The sequence below is a fragment of the Ailuropoda melanoleuca genome, chromosome 4 (assembly GCF_002007445.2).
Source record: "Ailuropoda melanoleuca isolate Jingjing chromosome 4, ASM200744v2, whole genome shotgun sequence".
Taxonomy (NCBI): domain Eukaryota; kingdom Metazoa; phylum Chordata; class Mammalia; order Carnivora; family Ursidae; genus Ailuropoda; species Ailuropoda melanoleuca.
The window spans coordinates 59,375,823-59,394,699 of record NC_048221.1 but is presented as its reverse complement, the minus strand read 5'-3'; the positions used below and the strand labels follow the sequence as shown (position 1 = coordinate 59,394,699).

Here is an 18,877-nt window from a genome sequence, read left to right as displayed (position 1 = left end):
TGGTGATGGGTAGTAAGGAGGGCACATATTGCATGGTGCACTGGGTGTTATACGCAACTAATGAAGCATCGAACTTTACATCGGAATCCGGGGATGTACTGTATGGTGATTAACATAATATAATAAAAAAATAATAATAATAAAATTAAAAAAAAAAGAAATGCAACTGATTTCTGAGCATTGATTTTGTATCCCGCCACATTACTGAATTGCTCCATAACTTCTAGTAGTTTGGGGGTGGAGTCTTCCGGGGTTTCCATATACAGTATCAAGTCATCTGCAAAGAGAGACAGTTTGACTTCTTCTTTGCCAATTTGGATACCTTTTATCCCTTTTTGTTGTCTGATTGCTGTTGCAAGGACTTCTAGTACTATGTTGAATAATAGTGGCAAGAGTGGGCATCCTTGTCGTGTTCCTGATCTTAAGGGAAAGGCTTCCACCTTTTCCCCCTTAAGAATGATATTCGCTGTAGGCTTTTCATATACGGTTTTTATGAAATTGAGGAATGTAGCCTCTATCCCTACACTCTGAAGGGTTTTAATCAGGAAAGGATGCTGTATTTTGTCAAATGCTTTTTCTGCATCAATTGAGAGGATCATATGGTTCTTGACTCTTTTCTTGTTGATATGATCTATCACACTGATAGATTTGCGAATGTTGAACCACCCTTGCATCCCAGGGATGAATCCCACTTGGTCTTGATGGATAATCCTTTTAATGTACTGTTGGATCCTATTAGCTAGGATCTTGTTGAGAATTTTGGCATCCATTTTCATCAGGGAAATCGGTCTGTAATTCTCCTTTTTGATGGGGTCTTTGTCTGGTTTTGATCAAGGTAATACTGGCCTCATAGAATGAGTTTGGTAGTTTTCCTTCTGTTTCTATTTTTTTGAAACAGCTTCAGGAGAATAGCTATTATTTCTTCTTCGAATATTTGGTGGAATTCCCCAGGGAATCCATCAGGCCCTGGACTCTTGTTTTTGGGGAGGTTTTTAATCACTGCTTCAATCTCTTCCTAATTAATCAGTCTGTTTAAATAATCAATTTATTCCTATGTCAGTCTTGGTAGTTTATAGGTTTCCAGGAGGCCTCTATTTCTTCCAGGTTGTTTAATTTATTAGCATAAAGCTGTTGACTATTCTTTTGAATAACTCTGGCCAGTGGCTTATCGATCTTACTTATTCTTTCAAAGAACCAGCTTCTAGTTCTGTTGATCTGCTCTACTGTGCTCCTGGTTTCCAATTCATTGATCTCTGCTCTAATCTAGATCAACTGCTTTCTCGTGCATTGGTTAGGCCTGTTCTTCTGTTCCAGCACCAGCTTCTTTAGGTGAGAATATAAAAACTGCATTTTAGGTTTTTCTATTCTCTTGAGTGAGACTTGTATGGCTATGTATTTTCCTCTTAGGACCGCCCATGCAGTGTCCCAGAGGTTTTTGACCATTGTGTCTTCATTCTCGTTGGTCTCCATAAATTGTTTAAATTGATTTTTAATTTCCTGGTTCACCCAATCATTCTTGAGCAGGATAGTTCTTAGTTTCCGAGTGTTGAGTTTCTTCCAAATTTTTCCTTGTGATTGAATTCCAATTTCAAAGCATTGTGGTCTGAGAATATGCAGGGAATAATTTCAGTCTTTTGGTATTGGTTGAGACCTGTTTTGTGACCCAGTATATGGTCTATTTGGATAACTTTCCATGTGCATTCGAAAAGAATGAGTATTCTGTTGTTCTGGGGTGTAATGTTCTGTATACATCTATGAGGTCCATCTGGTCTAGTATGTCATTCAAAGCTCTTGTTTCTTTGTTGATTTTCTGCTTAGGTGATCTGTCTATTGCTGAGAGTGGAGTGTTGAGGTCCCCTACTATTAACGTATTATTATCTATATGTCTCTTTATTCTGGTGAAGAGTTGGCTTGTGTATCTAGCTGCTCCCCTCTTGGGGGCAGAGTTATTTATAATTGTCATATCCACTTGTTGGATAGATCCTTTAAGAATAATATAGAGTCCTTCTGTATGTCTAACTACAGTCTTTAATTTAAAATCTAATCTGTCTGATATGAGAATTTCTACCCCAGGTTTCTTTTGAGATCCATTGGCATGAAAAATTGTTTTCCATCCCATCATTTTCAGTCTGGATGTATATTTAGGTTCAAGATGAGTCTCTGTAGATAGAAAATGGATGGGTCATGTCTTTTTATTCAATCTGCCACCCTGTGGCGTTTTATGGGAGTATTTAGGCCATTCACATTGAGAGTGATTATTGAGAGATATGATTTTAATGATGTCATGTTGCCTGTAAATCTTTGTTTCTATAGATTGTAAATTTCTGTTCTGTCTCACTCTTGGGACCTTTTTACGTTTATACAAGCCCCCTTAATAGCTCCTGTAGGGCTGGTTTGGTGGTTACGAATTCAGTCAGTTTCTGCCGATCCTGGTAGGTGCTTAACTCTCCATGAATTCTGAATGACAGCCTTGCTGGATAAAGGATCCTTGGCTGCATGATCTTCCCAGATAGAGCTTTGAAAATATGCTGCCACCCCTTCCTAGCCTGCCATGTCTCCGTAGACAGGTCTGACGTTATTCTGATATTTTTTCCTCAGTACATGAGAAATCTTTTTGTCCTGGCTGCTTTCAATACTGTATCCTTGGATCTAATATTTACGAATTGCACTATGATGTGACCTGGTGTAGGTTTGCCGTGGTTGACCTTGGGAGGGGTCCTCTCTGCCTCTTGGACATGAATGCTTGCTTCCTTTGTCAGATTAGGGAAGTTTTCAGCTACAATTTGTTCAAATATCTCTTCTAGACCTCTCTCTTTCTCCACCCCCTCGGGGATGCCGATTATTCTGACATTTGGAACGATTCATTGAGTCAGTAATCTCCCATAATCTACATTCTTGAGATTGGATTTTTTTGAGCCAAGTTTCTGTTTTAACTTTCTCTTCTACAATCCCATCCTCCAATTCACTAATTCGTTCTTCTGCCTCATTTACCCTGGCTGTCAGAGCATCTACTTTTGACTGCTTTGATTCATAGCATTTTTAATTTCTGCCAGATTCACTCTCATTTCCGCCCTTAAAGATTCTAATCTCATTAATATTTTTGTTAATATTTTTTCAAGCCTACAAATCATCTTGACCATTGTTACTCTGAACTCCATTTCTGACAATTTGGTTATATCCATAACCATCAGTTCTGTGACAGAGGCCACAGACTCATTATCTTTTCTTTGCTTGGGGGGGGGATTTCTCCTCCTCGTCATTCTGATGAAGAGAGGTTGCAGGGTTGCCCAGAGCCCAAATTATTGACTAGGACCCAGGCAGTGTGCACTTGTTTTATAGGGACCTTAGGAATGTAGGCTTCTTGATTTTTCAGCTTGCCTTCTGGGGGAGGGGCCTGCCATGCCAATACTCAGTCAACCCTGTTTGGGTAGAGTCTCCCTGTCCCCTATGAGGGGGGATGGGGATGGGCACAATGTGAGCTGGTTTTTCCGGGATTTTGTGGCTTTCCCTGGTGATTTTCTGTGGCTCTTCTGAGAGTCAGAGCAGCAGTGGGCATATCCTAACCTCTGTCTCAGACAGTTCACAATCCACTCTCCACTATGCTCTCTTGGCCATTTTAACTCTATTTCTGCCATAACCCTTCAGCATCCTGGGTTGTGCACCCCACAGCTGCTCTCCCAGCCCTCACTCTCCAGGGCCATCACGTCTCTGTCCTTTGTGCTTTGAACACCGCCAGCTGCCCCCGGTTCCAGCGCGTGCTCCCGAGCTCCCTGTTTCAGTGTGGTTCGCGCATGCTCCAGCGAGCCGGTTTTCAGTCTGGTCGTGCACGCGCTCCCAAGCTCCCATTATCAGTCTGGTTCCAGTGAGCACTCCAGAGCTCCGGTTTTCAGTTTGGACACATGCCCTCTCTCAAGCTCCCATTATCAGTCCGGCTCCAGTGTACGCTCCGGAGCTCCGGTTTTCAGTACGGTTGCGCGAGCACTCCCAAACTCCCGGTTTCAGTCTAGTTCGAGTGTGCGCTATGGAGCTCCAGTTTTCAGTTTGGACACGCGCGCACTCCCAAGCTCCCAGTTTTAATCCAGTTCCAGTGAGCGCTCCAGAGCTCCGGTTTTCAGTCAAGTCGCACGTGTTCCCGGGTTCATGGTCTCAGTCTGCTTTCTCATGGGTGCCGGTCTGCAAGTCCGGCCCACTCCCCAGTGCAGGTGGCTACTGCTTCCCGGCACCCGATCACGGCAACACCCTCCCCCTTCCGTTTATCTTCCGATATCTGTGTGTGGATTCACAGCTCCCCCCTTCATACCTCAATATTCAGCACTGGAGATGTTCGCTTATAGAGATCCAGATGTACCTTCCTGCATCTCAGGCTGATTCCGTGGATTTTCAGGATGGTCTGGTACATATCCAGCTCGACTCAGGGGACCAGCTGAAAAAGGGGTCCCCTACTCCTCCGCCATCTTTTTTCCTCAATATCCTTAATTAAATGACATCTTCAAACTCCTTTTTTTCATACAAGGTGATATTTACAGGTTCCAAGGATTAGGACAGGGATGATTTTTGGGGGGACCATTATTCGGTCTAACATACTTTCTATTCCTAGGTTGTTGTATATTTTTTTTTTATCATGAAAGAGTGTTGGATTTTGTCAAATGTATTTTCTGCATTTATTGAGATGCCTTTTATTATATAAGGATTGTATATTACATTGGTTGACTTTCATATATGAACCAATTTTGCATAGGATAAGTCCCACTTGGTCATGGTGCATAATCATTTTGATATGTTATTGGATTCAGTTTACTATTATTTTGTTGAGGATCTTTGCATCTATATTGATAAGGATATTTGTTTATTATGTCTTTCTCTGACTTTGGTCTTAGGAATGCTACCAGCCTCAGAGAATGAGTTGGGAAGTCTTCCCTCCTCTGATAATCTTTGGAAGAGTTTGAGAAGGACTGGTGTCCATTCTTCTTTAAACATTTGGTAGAATCCAGTAGTGAAGCCATATTCCCCTGAGTTTTTCTTTGCTGGAAGTTTTTTTATTATTAGCTTATTCTTTTCACTTTTTACAGGTCTGTTCATATTTTCTATTTCTTTGTGAGTCCACTTCAATAGTATATGTTTTTAAAGGAATTTGTCCCTTTCAACAAGGTTACCTAACTTACTGGTGTACAACCGTTAGTGATATTCCCTTATCATCCTTTTATTTCTGTAAGGTCAGTAGTAATGAAAAAGGTGGGCCCTCTTTCATTTCTCGTTTTAATAATTTGAGCCTTCCTTTTGTCTTGGTCAAGCTAGCTAAAGATTTGCCAATTTTGTTGATATTTTCAAAGAACCAACTTTTGATTTCATTGATTTTATTTTCTATGTTCCACTTCTTTTATCTCTACTCTAATCTTTATTATTTCATTCCTTCTTCTTGATTTATGTTCTGTTTATTCTTATTTTTCTAGCTAATTAAGGTGGAAAGTTAGAATATTGATTTGAGATCTTTCTTCTTTTTTAATATAGGAATTCATAGCCATAAATATCTCTCTGATCATTATTTTCACTACACCTCATGAGTTTTGCTATGTTTTTATTTTCATGTATTTCCAAAAAAATTTTCTAATTTCCTTTGTGATTTTTTTCAGTGAGGCATTGGTTATTTAGGCATGTGTTGCTTAATTTCCACATATTTGTAAATTTTATCGATTTCTAATATCATTTCATTGTGTTTGGAGGACACATTTTGTATTATTTCAATTCTCTTAAATTTACTGGGGGGGCTGTGTGTGTATGTGGTCTACTATATGATTTATCTTTGAGAATGTTCGATGTGCACTCTTAGCTACAGTATCTATGGATATGTTAGGTCTACTTGTTTTGTAGTGTTCTTTAAGTCTTCCATTTCCTTGGTGATCTAATTTTTCTATCCATTATTGAAATTGGGATATTGAGGTTGCCAACTATTATTATTGCACTATTTCTCCCTTCAATTTCACCAATTTTGCTTCAATTCTGACAGGTTTAGGGGCTCTGTTGTTAGGTACTAATATGTTTATACTTATATTCTTGATCTCCTGTCATTATGGAATGTCCTTCTTTGTCTCCCATAACAAATTTTTTCTAAAAGTCTAATTTGTCTGAGTATAGCCACTCCAGCTCTTTTTGGCTACTGTTAGCATGAATTACCTTTTTCATTCTTCATGTCCTCCTGCACTCCCTTTTATTTTGTTAAGCAGATATTTTTATTGCCTTACCATTTCTTTAACTCTACGTTTTGTAATTATTTTCTTAGTGCTTGCCCTGAGGATTATAATTAACACCTTAATTTATAGAAATCTATCTTTAAGTTCATTGGTTTTTATATTCTGCTTGTTCAAATCTGCTGTTGGGACCTTCTAGTAAATTTTTTATTTCAGTTATTTTACTTTTGAACTCCAGAATTTCTATTTGACTTCTTTTTATAATTTCCATACCTTTATTGATATTCCTTATTTGGTGAGGCACCATTCTGTTACCTTTATCCATTTAGACATGCTTTCCTTTAGCTCTTCAAACATATTTAAAATGGCTGATTTCAAGTCTTTGTCTAGTAAGTCCAACACCTTTGGCTTATAGTGCAGTTGGCATTGATTGTTTTTTTCAAGTGTATAAGTCATACTGTATTATATCTCTGCATACCTTTCATTTTTTTGTTGTTGTTGTTTTTGTTGAAAATGGGACATTTTTTCTGGAGGAAATGAAAATCCAGGGTTTTGTGTGAAATTGTCCAAATTTTAATTGGTGATTTTGAATAAAGTCCAAAAATGTATCTCATGACCTGATTTTGCAATAGGCTGCCAATCTGTGAACTTTACTCAAACAAAAAATAGGTAGATGATGGACAGAAAGATAGATGATAGACAGATAGACAGACATATAGATAGACATATAGATAGACAGATTAAAACTTCGTCTTCTCCAGGGGATTTATAAATATATTTTACTTGGCTAGGATGAAAATAACTAAAAACCGGTAGACTTTTAAGATTTCTAAGTAAACTTCTTAAATATTTTACATGCAAATCTCAAGGTTTTCTATATATAATTTTATTCTTATCTGAAGGCCTCACAAGTAAAGTATCTTACAATACATATAAGAAGAATGTACTGTATGGTGACTAACATAACAGAAGGAAGGAAGGAAGGAAGGAAGGAAGGAAGGAAGGAAGGAAGGAAGGAGAACAAAGGGATGCCAGAATGGGTGGGAATCATTCAAATAAATTCTAAAATGTTCACATTCTGCCAACAGATGAAGGAGCAACAGCCCAAAACCATTTTTGCAGCTTTCAAATGAAAGCATTGCCTTCCACAAGGACCCTGAAAATGCATTCTCTGTGTGACTATTATCTCCATCATTGTGGGATAAGTTTGGAGAAAAAAATATACCTAATACTCAGATTCTCCCCAGAAAGAATTTCAGAATCCCTATAAGGTGTCAGGCCCATTGTCTCTCCAGCACCATATTCAGGCTGTGAATTAACCAAAGATGGCTATGGAACTAAGAATGATCTCCACATGACTCAGCATCCCTAGCTTTTCTCGGTAACCTGCCATCCAGCCAGCAACTAAATGTTTCTTAAACAATCATCACCCTGTTCAATCCGTCAGTTAATTTGTTCCAGAAATTTACCACCGAACTCAAATCACACAAGAACAGAATTTTAAAGCAAAAGGGAACCTGGAGATCACTCTCTTCATTTCTATTTCATTGCTCTAAACTACCAATTTCAAACTTTAAAAGATGCAGATTTATCAGAGAATTCTAAGGTTCTAGGAATAAATTTATAAATAATGTTTCAAATATCTTACAGGCCATTTTCCTTCCCAAAATGGAGTCCTACTTTTTGTGCTCACTTTCTATTTTATTTAGGAAACTATATAAACTGTTTGAAAATCTGAGGGGGTCATTTAGTACCTTTTAATAGACGTGTGATCTGACATACTCCAGGGAACCTACAAATAAGGTGAGTGAAGCCAACTTCCACCATCAATCCTCCCTCTCTGAGAATTATCTGGTACATTCAATACAATTGTTCTCCATTTATAAGAGCAATGTTTCATCATACTCCAAATAGCACAAGAGTTAGTCAAATCTGTCAGCTAGAGCCCACAAGAAAGACAAGATCAGCTGCTACAGTAGTTGCTGTATTATCCTTGACATGTCTTTCTGTATGGATGTAGAATTCGGGCAAGGAAGGAAATAAAATGTGGACAAATATCACAGTGCTCATAGCTGATGTAATTTAAGGCATTGCCCCTTCCCAGGGTGTTGATTTGGTATACCAGTTCCAATAACCCAGCACAGTCCCTTTAGCCTTTAGTACCACCTGAAAGTTCACAATGACATTCTACCTTTTTTACCTAAAACCCTCATGCAGTATCCACTGCCAAAAAAGTAGGTCAGAATTTTACTTTTTATGAAGCAATGTAAAATAGATTGTTTCAAAACCTCCTCAATATATAGAAAAACTAAATTTCCCCTATCTAGGAACAAACTCACAGCAGGCTTGCCATTATTTTTTTGTCATATCCTTCTTAGTATGACATTAGCATATATACTTTATCATTTCTGGACTTATAAAGTGTTTTCCTAATCTATATGTGACTTTTATTTTTAGTTAATTCCATATCTACCAAGAAATTTAAGGTGAGAACTCCAAAAACTCTCTGTTTTGGAGTAATTCAGTGTCATTGGATAAGACCACATACTTAATATATCATTTAATATTCAGTGTTTATTACATGATGTTCATTGTTTCCACTGCTATCTTCCCCCACTACTTTATGAGCTTCAGAAGGGCAGCAGCACTGGCCATACTTCTTCTTGTTTCCTTACTACCTTAAACATACTCCACATATAATAAACACTTCATAATTTTAAGTGTAAATAAAGTGTAAATTAAAGTGTAAATACAGGGACAAACCATATCTTTTCATTCTGTTGTTCTCAAAAATACATGTAAAGCACACTAAATACAATACCATTTTGTATATATCTTTTTCTATTTTGCTGTCTCTTTTCCTTGAAGCCAAACTTTTGTATTCAAATCCCAGCTCTGTCACTGACAGGAGATATAACCTTGGGCACGTTACTCAACCTCTCTGCTCTTCTGTTCTGTCATCTGTAGTATGGAGAGAATATTGGTATCTACTTCAAGCAGGTGTTGTGGAGAATAAATGAGTTATTCCATGAAAAGAGTTTAGAACTGTGCTGTCCACAAATAAATACAATTAACACAGAGGTAGGAGTCAGAATGCCAGGCTCTTCTGATCTCTCAGGTGTTTATTCAGGTCAAAGTTACAGAACATCCCTGGCCATATTTCTTGATGTTCATCATCATCATAATAATATTAATAATACAAATATATATATGGTGTCTGACATTCTTTTAAAAGACAATCTTTCAAATTGTCTAATAATAATAATTCTTCCCCTTTCTCACTAAGGTGTTAGGAGAAAATCAACTTTTAAGATACTTTAAATCTCCAAAATAGTTCTCTATTATAATTAACTATAAACGGTTTTAACTTTTAAATAATTTGCTTATTATAAAATAATGCATACTTATTATAGAAAATTCCAGAAGTCCATTAAATTATATATCATCCCACCTCCCAGAGATAGCTTTAACATTTTAGAATACATTTTTCAGGTTTTTCTATACATGTATTTTCATATTAAAGTATCATTTGTTGGCATGTTTTAAGTACCACTGGAGGCTGAGTGAAAAAATCACTACTTAGTGGTTCAGAATGAATAATTTAATGCAAACTGTGAAAAAAAATGGCTGGTACTTCTCTGTCTTTCCACATAGAGCTCACAGAAGTAAAGCTAGACATCAAGACCGGTCATAAAGGCAACCTCGTTATTTACATTGACCAGCTACAATACAGTTGAAGAACATTTTGTTTTCAGTGCAATTAATAATCCATATAGATTTTGTTATACTTTTTAAGAAATAATAATCTAAAACAAAACGAATACACAATAGCTATTTTCTGCTCTGGTAGGATTGGCTTCCCAACCTCACCTGGCCCCTTCCCCAGCATTAGGGATAGGACAGCAGCAGATGCTTCACGGGCACAAAATTTGCCCCAGAGACTTTGTCTCTACCAGGTTAAATGTTCATTCTTCTACCCCTGGACATAAGCCAGACTTGATGATATAAAAGAATAACAACTAAACATTCACTTCAACTTGAGGATGAGCTCAAGAATATAGCAGAATGCCAACTAAAGACCTTATAGTCCTGGGAATAAAAGCTGGGATACGGATGCTGCCTTGTAAAAGCCAGATATCCCAGTAAGCTCAGAGTAGCCAAACCTACTGTGAAAATCAAGGAATCTACAGAAAGCAGCACCTATCTTGAGTGCTCCCTCACTAAAGAAAGAAGAGGGATGTGCTCTACACCAAATATAAAATGAATTATTGTATAAGGAGTTTATGTGTCAGACATATGGTGTTTAAATATGTATAAGTTCAAATGAATTTTGAATCTCCAGCAACACATGATATAGGTAATATTATTCCCATTTTACAGATAAGGAAACTGAGGCTCAGAAGATTAAATACTTTTTATGAGGCCTCACAGACAGAAAGTGTCTAAACTGGAATTCAAACGCACATGTTAAAGCCCTTGTTAAAAAAATGTAGGCCTAACACCATTAATTAAGAACATGTTTGTAGACTTGCCAAATGTTGGTTATTGTTAAGCCTAACAGCAGTTATAGTCTTGTTTTTCCATGAATTCCTTAGGTCATTAGCTTAGGAACTATCCCCAAAGGTATCTGGTCCCTGCTAGATTGTCAACTACTTCCTTCAAAACCAATTCTGCAGAAAACTGAAGTGAAAGGACATGTGCATTACAGGGACAAACTCTACAGTCCTGAGAAGCCCAGCGGACACTCTTTGCTGGCTTCAGTTGGGGTGAGGGTTGGGGATAGGCAGCAGCCTGGAGCAGAAGGGTGGCTGGAGGAAGCAATGACAGGGAGAACAGGTAGAGGAAAGCTGCTAATCCTTTTGCATTGGTCTTTCTTATGTTTTTCCTAGGGACCATCATTGCCTACCCCTAAAGAGTGACAATCAGTGACAACAATCCAGACCACCCATGCCAGTATCCTTCAAGTCACAGGGCAGTCCACAAGCCATGCTGCAGTGAGCTGTTGATGAAAATATCTACAGACAGAGTAGCATCCCTTCAGAGTCATTCCTCCACCCCTTCAAACCCCCAGAGCTGCTTGATGATCAAAAGAAGACTGCTTCCTCCAGCAGCTGTTTTGCTGCAAGGGATTCAAAGACAAACCCTGATTTTCAACTTTTCTTTCTCGCTTGTCTGTATGCTCATATTCTTCTACATTTTTCTTAACCGATGTAATTTATTTTTGAAATAAGGAAAATAAATAGTTCCCCTTTTTGTCATAAAGAAATAAAATTAAAGCATTCTGAGAAATTGTTTAAAAACTGAAGCTGTGGGTGCCTGGGTGGCTCAGTCAGTTAAGCTCCTGACTCTTGGTTTCAGCTCAGATCATGATCTCGGGGTCCTGGGATGAAGCCCCAAGTGGGCTCCACACTCAGCAGGGAGTCTGGTTCAGGATTCTCTCTTCCTCTCCCTCTACCCCTCCCCCAGCTTGCACACTCTCTCTCTCTCTCTCTCTCTCTCAAATAAATAAATCTTTAAAAAAATTAATACAAGTAAAAAGAGTGACTTACCACTCCATATCTATTAAACAAGCAAAAATTATAAAGTTAAATAACATACAGCTGGTGACATGTACACATGTGCAGCTATCCAGAAGAAAAATCTAGCAATACCTATGCAAAATAAGTAAACAAACTTTGTTTGACCCAGAAATTCATTAGTATATATCCCAAATAAATGCTTAAGCAATTCCATAAAGGAACGTGTATAAAGATATTCATGTTTCTTTTTTTTTTTTAAGATTTTATTTATTTATTCGACAGAGATAGAGACAGCCAGTGAGAGAGGGAACACAAGCAGGGGGAGTGGGAGAGGAAGAAGCAGGCTCATAGTGGAGGAGCCTGATATGGGGCTCGATCCCATAATGCCAGGATCACGCCCTGAGCTGAAGGCAGACACTTAACCACTGTGCCACCCAGGCGCCCCAAGATATTCATGTTTCTATTCCTTGTGCCTTTCTTTTTTTTTCTGGCTAGGAGTTGAAGGTTATTTGGGTGCCCAGTGCCAGGACAATAAATAGGGTAAAATGTGGTGACACACATTCAGGGAAACCAGAAAACAATTAATTACAAGCAATAGATTTACACATAGCAGTATGAAGATATCTCTAAAATATTGTGCTTAGAGGAAAAAATTAAGTAACTGAATAAGATACATATAAGCCAATATAGTTTATATAAATTAAAAAATACACTCAAACCAAAAATATTCATTTTTCAAGAACATTTAACAGACCACAAGATATGTATTAAATGTCATGGATTCTATGGGAGGAGGGCAAAGGGGATGAGGGATAAGGATAAAAATAGGAGAGAGAAGCCTTGAGTGGACCAGTGATGACAGAATTCCATGAACCATTAATTCAATTCTCTCTACCATCTATGTTGATACTTCCACCTCTACCACTTTCCATCATTCCTGGGACTATCAGAAAAAGTCTTATTAGAGAAAATGCATGGTTGGTAGGCATAGACATTGGATGGGTAGCAGGCATGGACACTGATATGCTCATCAGGCAATCCGAATCGAACACCCATCAGTCTCATCGTAACCAGTGGAAAACGGTGAGGTAGAGGATCAGTTTTCCTTGCCTGTATCCTCCCCCCTTAATGGACATCTGCCATTTAGAATTCCCCTTAGTTTGCCATGTTCTGCTGTCCCCCAAGACCCATGCTAGCATGCCTTCATATGGATATGTGGGAACACAGAGATGATGCAAAGCACCACACAAATATGAGATATTATTTACCAGGTCTCTGACACATTACCTCTTATTTACCCATTATTTATTGCTCTCCCAATTCCCTACATATTCTCTTAAGTAACAGGACAGACTGAGGACATAATGAGATATACCTGGGAATCAAACAGTCCCCAAAAACACCCTATTAATTTTTAACTCACCTCGTTGCTGTGAGACCAGCAACAGGAGACATCTGGACAGGTAAACATCCCAACATAGTCAATTCATTAAAGGCCCAAGAGGTGATTCATCCACTTCAGAGATAAGAAGTACTGAAAGAAGAGAGGGAACAGGAAGAAAAGGGGAGAGAGCAGAGAAGAGGAAGGAATAAGAATGAATAAAGTCCTTGCTTTGGTATTTGAGTAAGTATTGAAACATTTCAAATTTATTATGTTTAGTGGCTGTTGATAGAATTGTGTCATAATAAATGAAGTACTTGTAAATGATGCAAAAATAAAAAATAGTAGACAAATTTTCATTGATTCTGCTATTTAGTTCTGATAAAAACTAGGGACACCATATTTTCAGCATGAGGTTAATATTTTCATGAGTAATATTACCAACTTTCTTGGCATTCCTTTCTTTGCAGAAGGCTTGCCTACACCAGAGCACAAGTGTAAAGTGAATGTGAATGTTTTGCATTCACATTCAATATTTTATATTCATTCAATAAAGCTCCCTGTGGTTTGAGATCTGAACAAATTACCACCAGCCAGAGAGTTGTTGCTAATAGTCTACAGTTTCAAACTTTGGGAACCCAAGGGAAGAGTGAATTCCACAGAGGTCTTTAGTTTTGGCACACTCCTGCATCACATGGCCTGGTCATATCAATGGCAAAATATTCACAATATCTTGTCAGGGATTAAAATGCTATTGGTGACTCCAAACTGTAATAATCATATAGCATGTGTGACTTCAACCAACTATCCCAACCTTTAAAGACTTTTTGTGGCCACATTTTGCAGACTTTTATTTTATGTTAGTGCCTCCAACCAACAGGCTATGCAGGCCCTTCCTCAAATAAGTCATTCTCTCTAAGCAAACACTCCAGAGAGTTGGAAGTTAACATGTAAATACTGATTTTCATTTTAAGCCTTTCTAAAATGTGCAGTTGACTTTACTATTATAACTGTAAGTTGCCATGCTAGAGCTTTGGAGGCTGACAGCGTGGACCAGAGGGCTGAATGACCTTGCTTGTCTTCCTAGAGGCAGTGACAGCCAGACCCAACACTAACCTGTGTGTTAGTAGGTATGCTTTTAGAAAAAATCACTTCCTCCCATAGTCAACATCTTCACACTGTAGAGCTCTGTGAAATGGAAAGTGCCTGGACTCTGCAGTCAGACACAAATGGAATGGAGTCCTCACTTTACCCTTTATTACCCTCTGAAGTTGAGGCCCTTATTTTACTTCAAGTTTTCCACCTAAATTAGAGACACAAATTCCTACCTCAAACTATTAGTGCAAAGATTAAATATGACATTTGCTACCATCCTGAAAACTTTTTAATAGCTTCCTCTTTATCTACACAGTATCTAACTTAAGTTCCTTTGCAACATCTAAGGTCTTGCAACACTGGCCCTTGCCCTTCTCCTCTTACACCACTCCTTGCACTCCCCCTTCCCTCCAGCAATGCTGCCCAGAAAACACCTGACCTCTCTGTGCAAGCTCCTCTACCTAGATCACCTTGGCCAACCTCAGTTCATCCTTTAGGCCTCAGTTTAAATGTCTTCTTTATTCCAGAAGACCTCTCTGGAAGTCCAGTCTGACTTCAGTGCTCCTTCTCCAATGCTCTAGAACACTGTACCCATACCCCATTAAAGTAAGTATCATACTATATTCTAATTGCCTTATTGCATATCTATCTCTGCATCAGACTGCAAATTCCCTGAAAGCAGAGACTGTTTCTTTCCACTGAGGCAGTCACAAGATCCTACACATGGAAGGCACTTAGTAAATGGGAATTCCTCCTCCCCTCTTCATCTGTAGGGATACCTTCATCAATGGCCAAAGTCTCCTGCTCTCAGTCTCCATCCTTTCTTCCCATTGTTAATGCTGACTACTGCCTCCTCTGATCTTCTCATTTCCGAAAGCAGCTAAATTCTGGTCCAGGAGACACATGAGGGTTTAGAGAGACACAATCAGGGAAGTGAGGAAAGAGAAACCAGTAAAATTACCAATTCTATATATCTCCCACTGGCTATCTTTTGTTAACCTTCTGTTTCCTTTTAGCAATGAACATTAAAGCTTGAAAAGAGAAAGAGCCTGTGTGCTTATTTTCAAATGAGCAAAGAGGAAGGCAGGAAGAGCACACCCCACTCACTCTCCACTTGCTGGGAACAGAGGCAGGCGGTGGCTGTTTCACAGAAAAAAAGGAAACTGCCTCAGGACTTGGGAACACTGACAAAGCAAAAGCAGCCCCCGGTTCTGAGAAGGATGTCTCCTTGTTGTTCTCACAAACTGTTTCAGAGATATGGGTGCCCCTTCCCCTTTAGGGACCTTACCAGTCAATCAGAATTTCTAACATGTTAACTATAGCTGCTTCCCTGCCATTCTTGCCTTTCTTCACTGATGCTGGGAGTTCAAAGACCCCTTTTTTGGCACCAAGATACTTTTCTTTCTTTTCTCATTTGAGTAAACTGGATATTAGAAAATACGCAGTATTACGATATGCTGTAGCACAATGAAGTAAGCTTCTCATGAAACACAGTATGAAGAGGCCCACATGTGCCCACTCTCTCTCCCTGGCCCTAAATCCCTCAACACTAAGAAGGATAGGTCAGGGCCAAGCACACATAAAAGTCTCACCTAAGACACTGGACTTATACCAATTTGTGTTTATTCACTGCTTTTCATACTGAAATTTTTATGTGTCATTTCCTTACCCATAATCACCTACAAAGTAGTGCCATCTCCACAAAACAAGCTGAGTAAATCTCCAGGCCTAGAAAAGGAATGTACAGAAATGCTAATAACTAGGAAGTGCAAACAGTACACATTTGCCCACAAACCAGTAGAAAAGAGTCTGGAGGTGACTCAGCTTATGTGGGATTCGGAAAGGCTTTCTCGTTCAGTCATCTTTCTAATCCCACTCATTAAGCTTCCACAGTTTTTCTGTTTTGAAGTTAGATTTAGCTACATCTTCTTGCCTACCTAGAGTTTCCAAATAAAATACAGAACACCCAGTTACATTTGTAGTTCAGATAAACAACAAATAAATTTTAAGCTTAAGTATGTCACAAATATTGCATGGGATATACTTATATTGAAACTCATTCATTATTTATCTGAAATTCAAATGTAACTGGGTCTTCTGTGTTTTGACACAGTTTATTTTTCCAAGATTATAAAGAATTCTTGGATTTATGTATTAAGGAATTATCTGAGATTAAAGATTCCTACATCCTTACTTCACTTAGAGTTCATAACCAATCCCAATCTCTGGAGTTGATTAAAGTAGCAAGTATTAATACAATTCATTTCGGTTTCATTTTTTTCCTGCTTACTTCTGGAACAGAGTATTACAAAGATCCATAAAGCAACAGAAATAGAGGGGTACCTGGATGGTTCAGTTGGTTGTGTCCAACTCTTAATCTCAGCTCAGGCCTTGATCTCAGGATCATGAGTTCAGGCCCCAAACCGGGCTGCATGTTGGGCGTGGAGCCTACTTTAAAAAGAAAAAAAGAGCAATCTAAATAGAATAAGGTAGAATGGGAACAAATTATGAGAAACCACAGATGTTTCTCAATCCCAGCACAGTCTGGATGTCAAGTTATATTGATTATGGCTTTATTGTTCCTTCCTCCTGTTTTGGTTTGAAGGCTTGGATAACAAATGAGGCATTTTTAATGAACCTAAGCTAAATATTGATTCAAGGAATGAATGCAATTCCAATTAAATTTTATTCAATACAAACTCAGCTCACTTTCCATTAGTTGTATTTTTTTTTATTTTTTAATGTTTTTTTATTATATTATGTTAGTCACCATACAGTACATCCCTGGTTTCTGATGTAAAGTTTGATGATTCATTAGTTGCATATAACACCCAGTGCACCATGCTATACGTGCCCTCCTTACTACCCATCACCAGTCTATCCCATTCTCCCACCCCTCTCCCCTCTGAAGCCCTCAGTTTGTTTCTCATAGTCCATAGCCTCTCATGCTTCATTCCCCTGTCTGATTACCCCCGCTTTCTTTATCCCTTTCTTCCCCTACCGATCATCCTAGTTCTTATGTTCCATAGATGAGAGAAATCATATGATAAATGTCATTCTCTGCTTGACTTATTTCACTTAGCATAATCTTACTACCCATCACCAGTCTATCCCATTCTCCCACCCCTCTCCCCTCTGAAGCCCTCAGTTTGTTTCTCATAGTCATAGTCTCTCATGTTTCATTCCCCCTTCTGATTACCCCCCTTTTCTTTATCCCTTTCTTCCCCTACCGATCCTCCTAGTTCTTATGTTCCATAGATGAGAGAAATCATATGATAATTGTCTTTCTCTGCTTGACTTATTTCACTTAGCATTATCTCCTCCAGTGCCGTCCATGTTGCAGCAAATGTTGAGAATTCGTTCTTTCTGATAGCTGAGTAATATTCCATTGTATATATGGACCACAACTTCTTAATCCAGTCATCTGTCAAAGGGCATCTTGGTTCCTTACACAATTTAGCTATTGTGGAAAATGCTGCTATGAACATTGGTGTGCATAAGGCCCTTCTCTTCACTACGTCTGTATCTTTGGGGTAAATACCCAGTAATGCAATGGCTGGGTCACAGGGTACCTTAATTTTTAACNTGATCGGGATAGCATTGAAAGTGTAGATTGCTCTGGGTAGTATGGACATTTTAACTATGTTAATTCTTCCAATCCATGAGCATGGAATATTTTTCCATCTTTTTATGTCTTCCTCAATATCTTTCAAAAGTGATCTATAGTTTCTAGGATATAGGTCCTTTACGTCTCTGGTTAAGTTAATTCCAAGGTAACGCATGGTTTTTGGTGTTATTGTAAATGGGATGGATTCCCTAATTTCTCTTTCTTCAGTCTCGTTATTCGTGTATAGAAATGCAACTGATTTCTGGGCATTGATTTTGTATCCTGCCACCTTACTGAATTGTTCTATAACTTCTAATAGTTTGGGAGTGGATTCCTTTGGGTTTTCCATATAGAGTATCATGTCATCTGCAAAGAGAGACAGTTTGACTTCTTCTTTGCCGATTTGGATACCTTTGATCCCTTTTTGTCTTCTGATTGCTGTTGCAAGGACTTCTAGTACTATGTTGAATAATAGTGGCAAGAGTGGGCATCCTTTTCGTGTTCCTGATCTTAAGGGAAAGGCTTCCAGCTTTTCCCCATTGAGAATAATGCTTGCAGTAGGCTTTTCATAGATGGCTTTTATGAGATTGAGAAATGTACCCTCTATTCCTACACTCTGAAGGGTTTTAATCAGGAAAGGATGCTGTATTTTGTCAAATGCTTTTTCTGCATCAATTGAGAGGATCATATGGTTCTTGAGTCTTTTCTTGTTGATATGATGTATCACATTGATTGATTTGCGAGTGTTGAACCATGCTTGCATCCCAGGTATGAATCCCACTTGGTCATGATGGATAATCCTTTTAATGTACTGTTGGATTCTATTAGCAAGGATCTTGTTGAGGATTTTGGCATCCATATTCATTAGAGAAATCGGTCTGTAATTCTCCTTTTTGAGGGGGTCTTTGCCTGGTTTGGGGATCAAGGTAATATTGGCCTCATAGAATGAGTTTGGTAGCTTTCCTTCTGTTTCTATTTTTTGAAATAGCTTCAGGAGAATAGTTATTATTTCTTCTTTGAATGTTTTGTAGAATTCCCCAGGAAAACCATCCGGGCCTGGAGTTTTGATTTTTGGTAGGTTGTTTATCAC

General features: G+C 38.5%; 1 long non-coding RNA gene across 2 annotated transcripts in view; it reads right to left on the bottom strand.

The window, feature by feature from the left end:
• LOC117801942 overlaps nt 1-18,877 on the bottom strand; it is a 111,577-nt gene that overhangs the window by 55,501 nt on the left and 37,199 nt on the right. For both annotated transcript variants that reach the window (XR_004624811.1, XR_004624810.1), the window contains exon 2: nt 13,128-13,238. This is a non-coding gene — a long non-coding RNA (uncharacterized LOC117801942). The remainder of the gene's footprint in view (nt 1-13,127; nt 13,239-18,877) is intronic.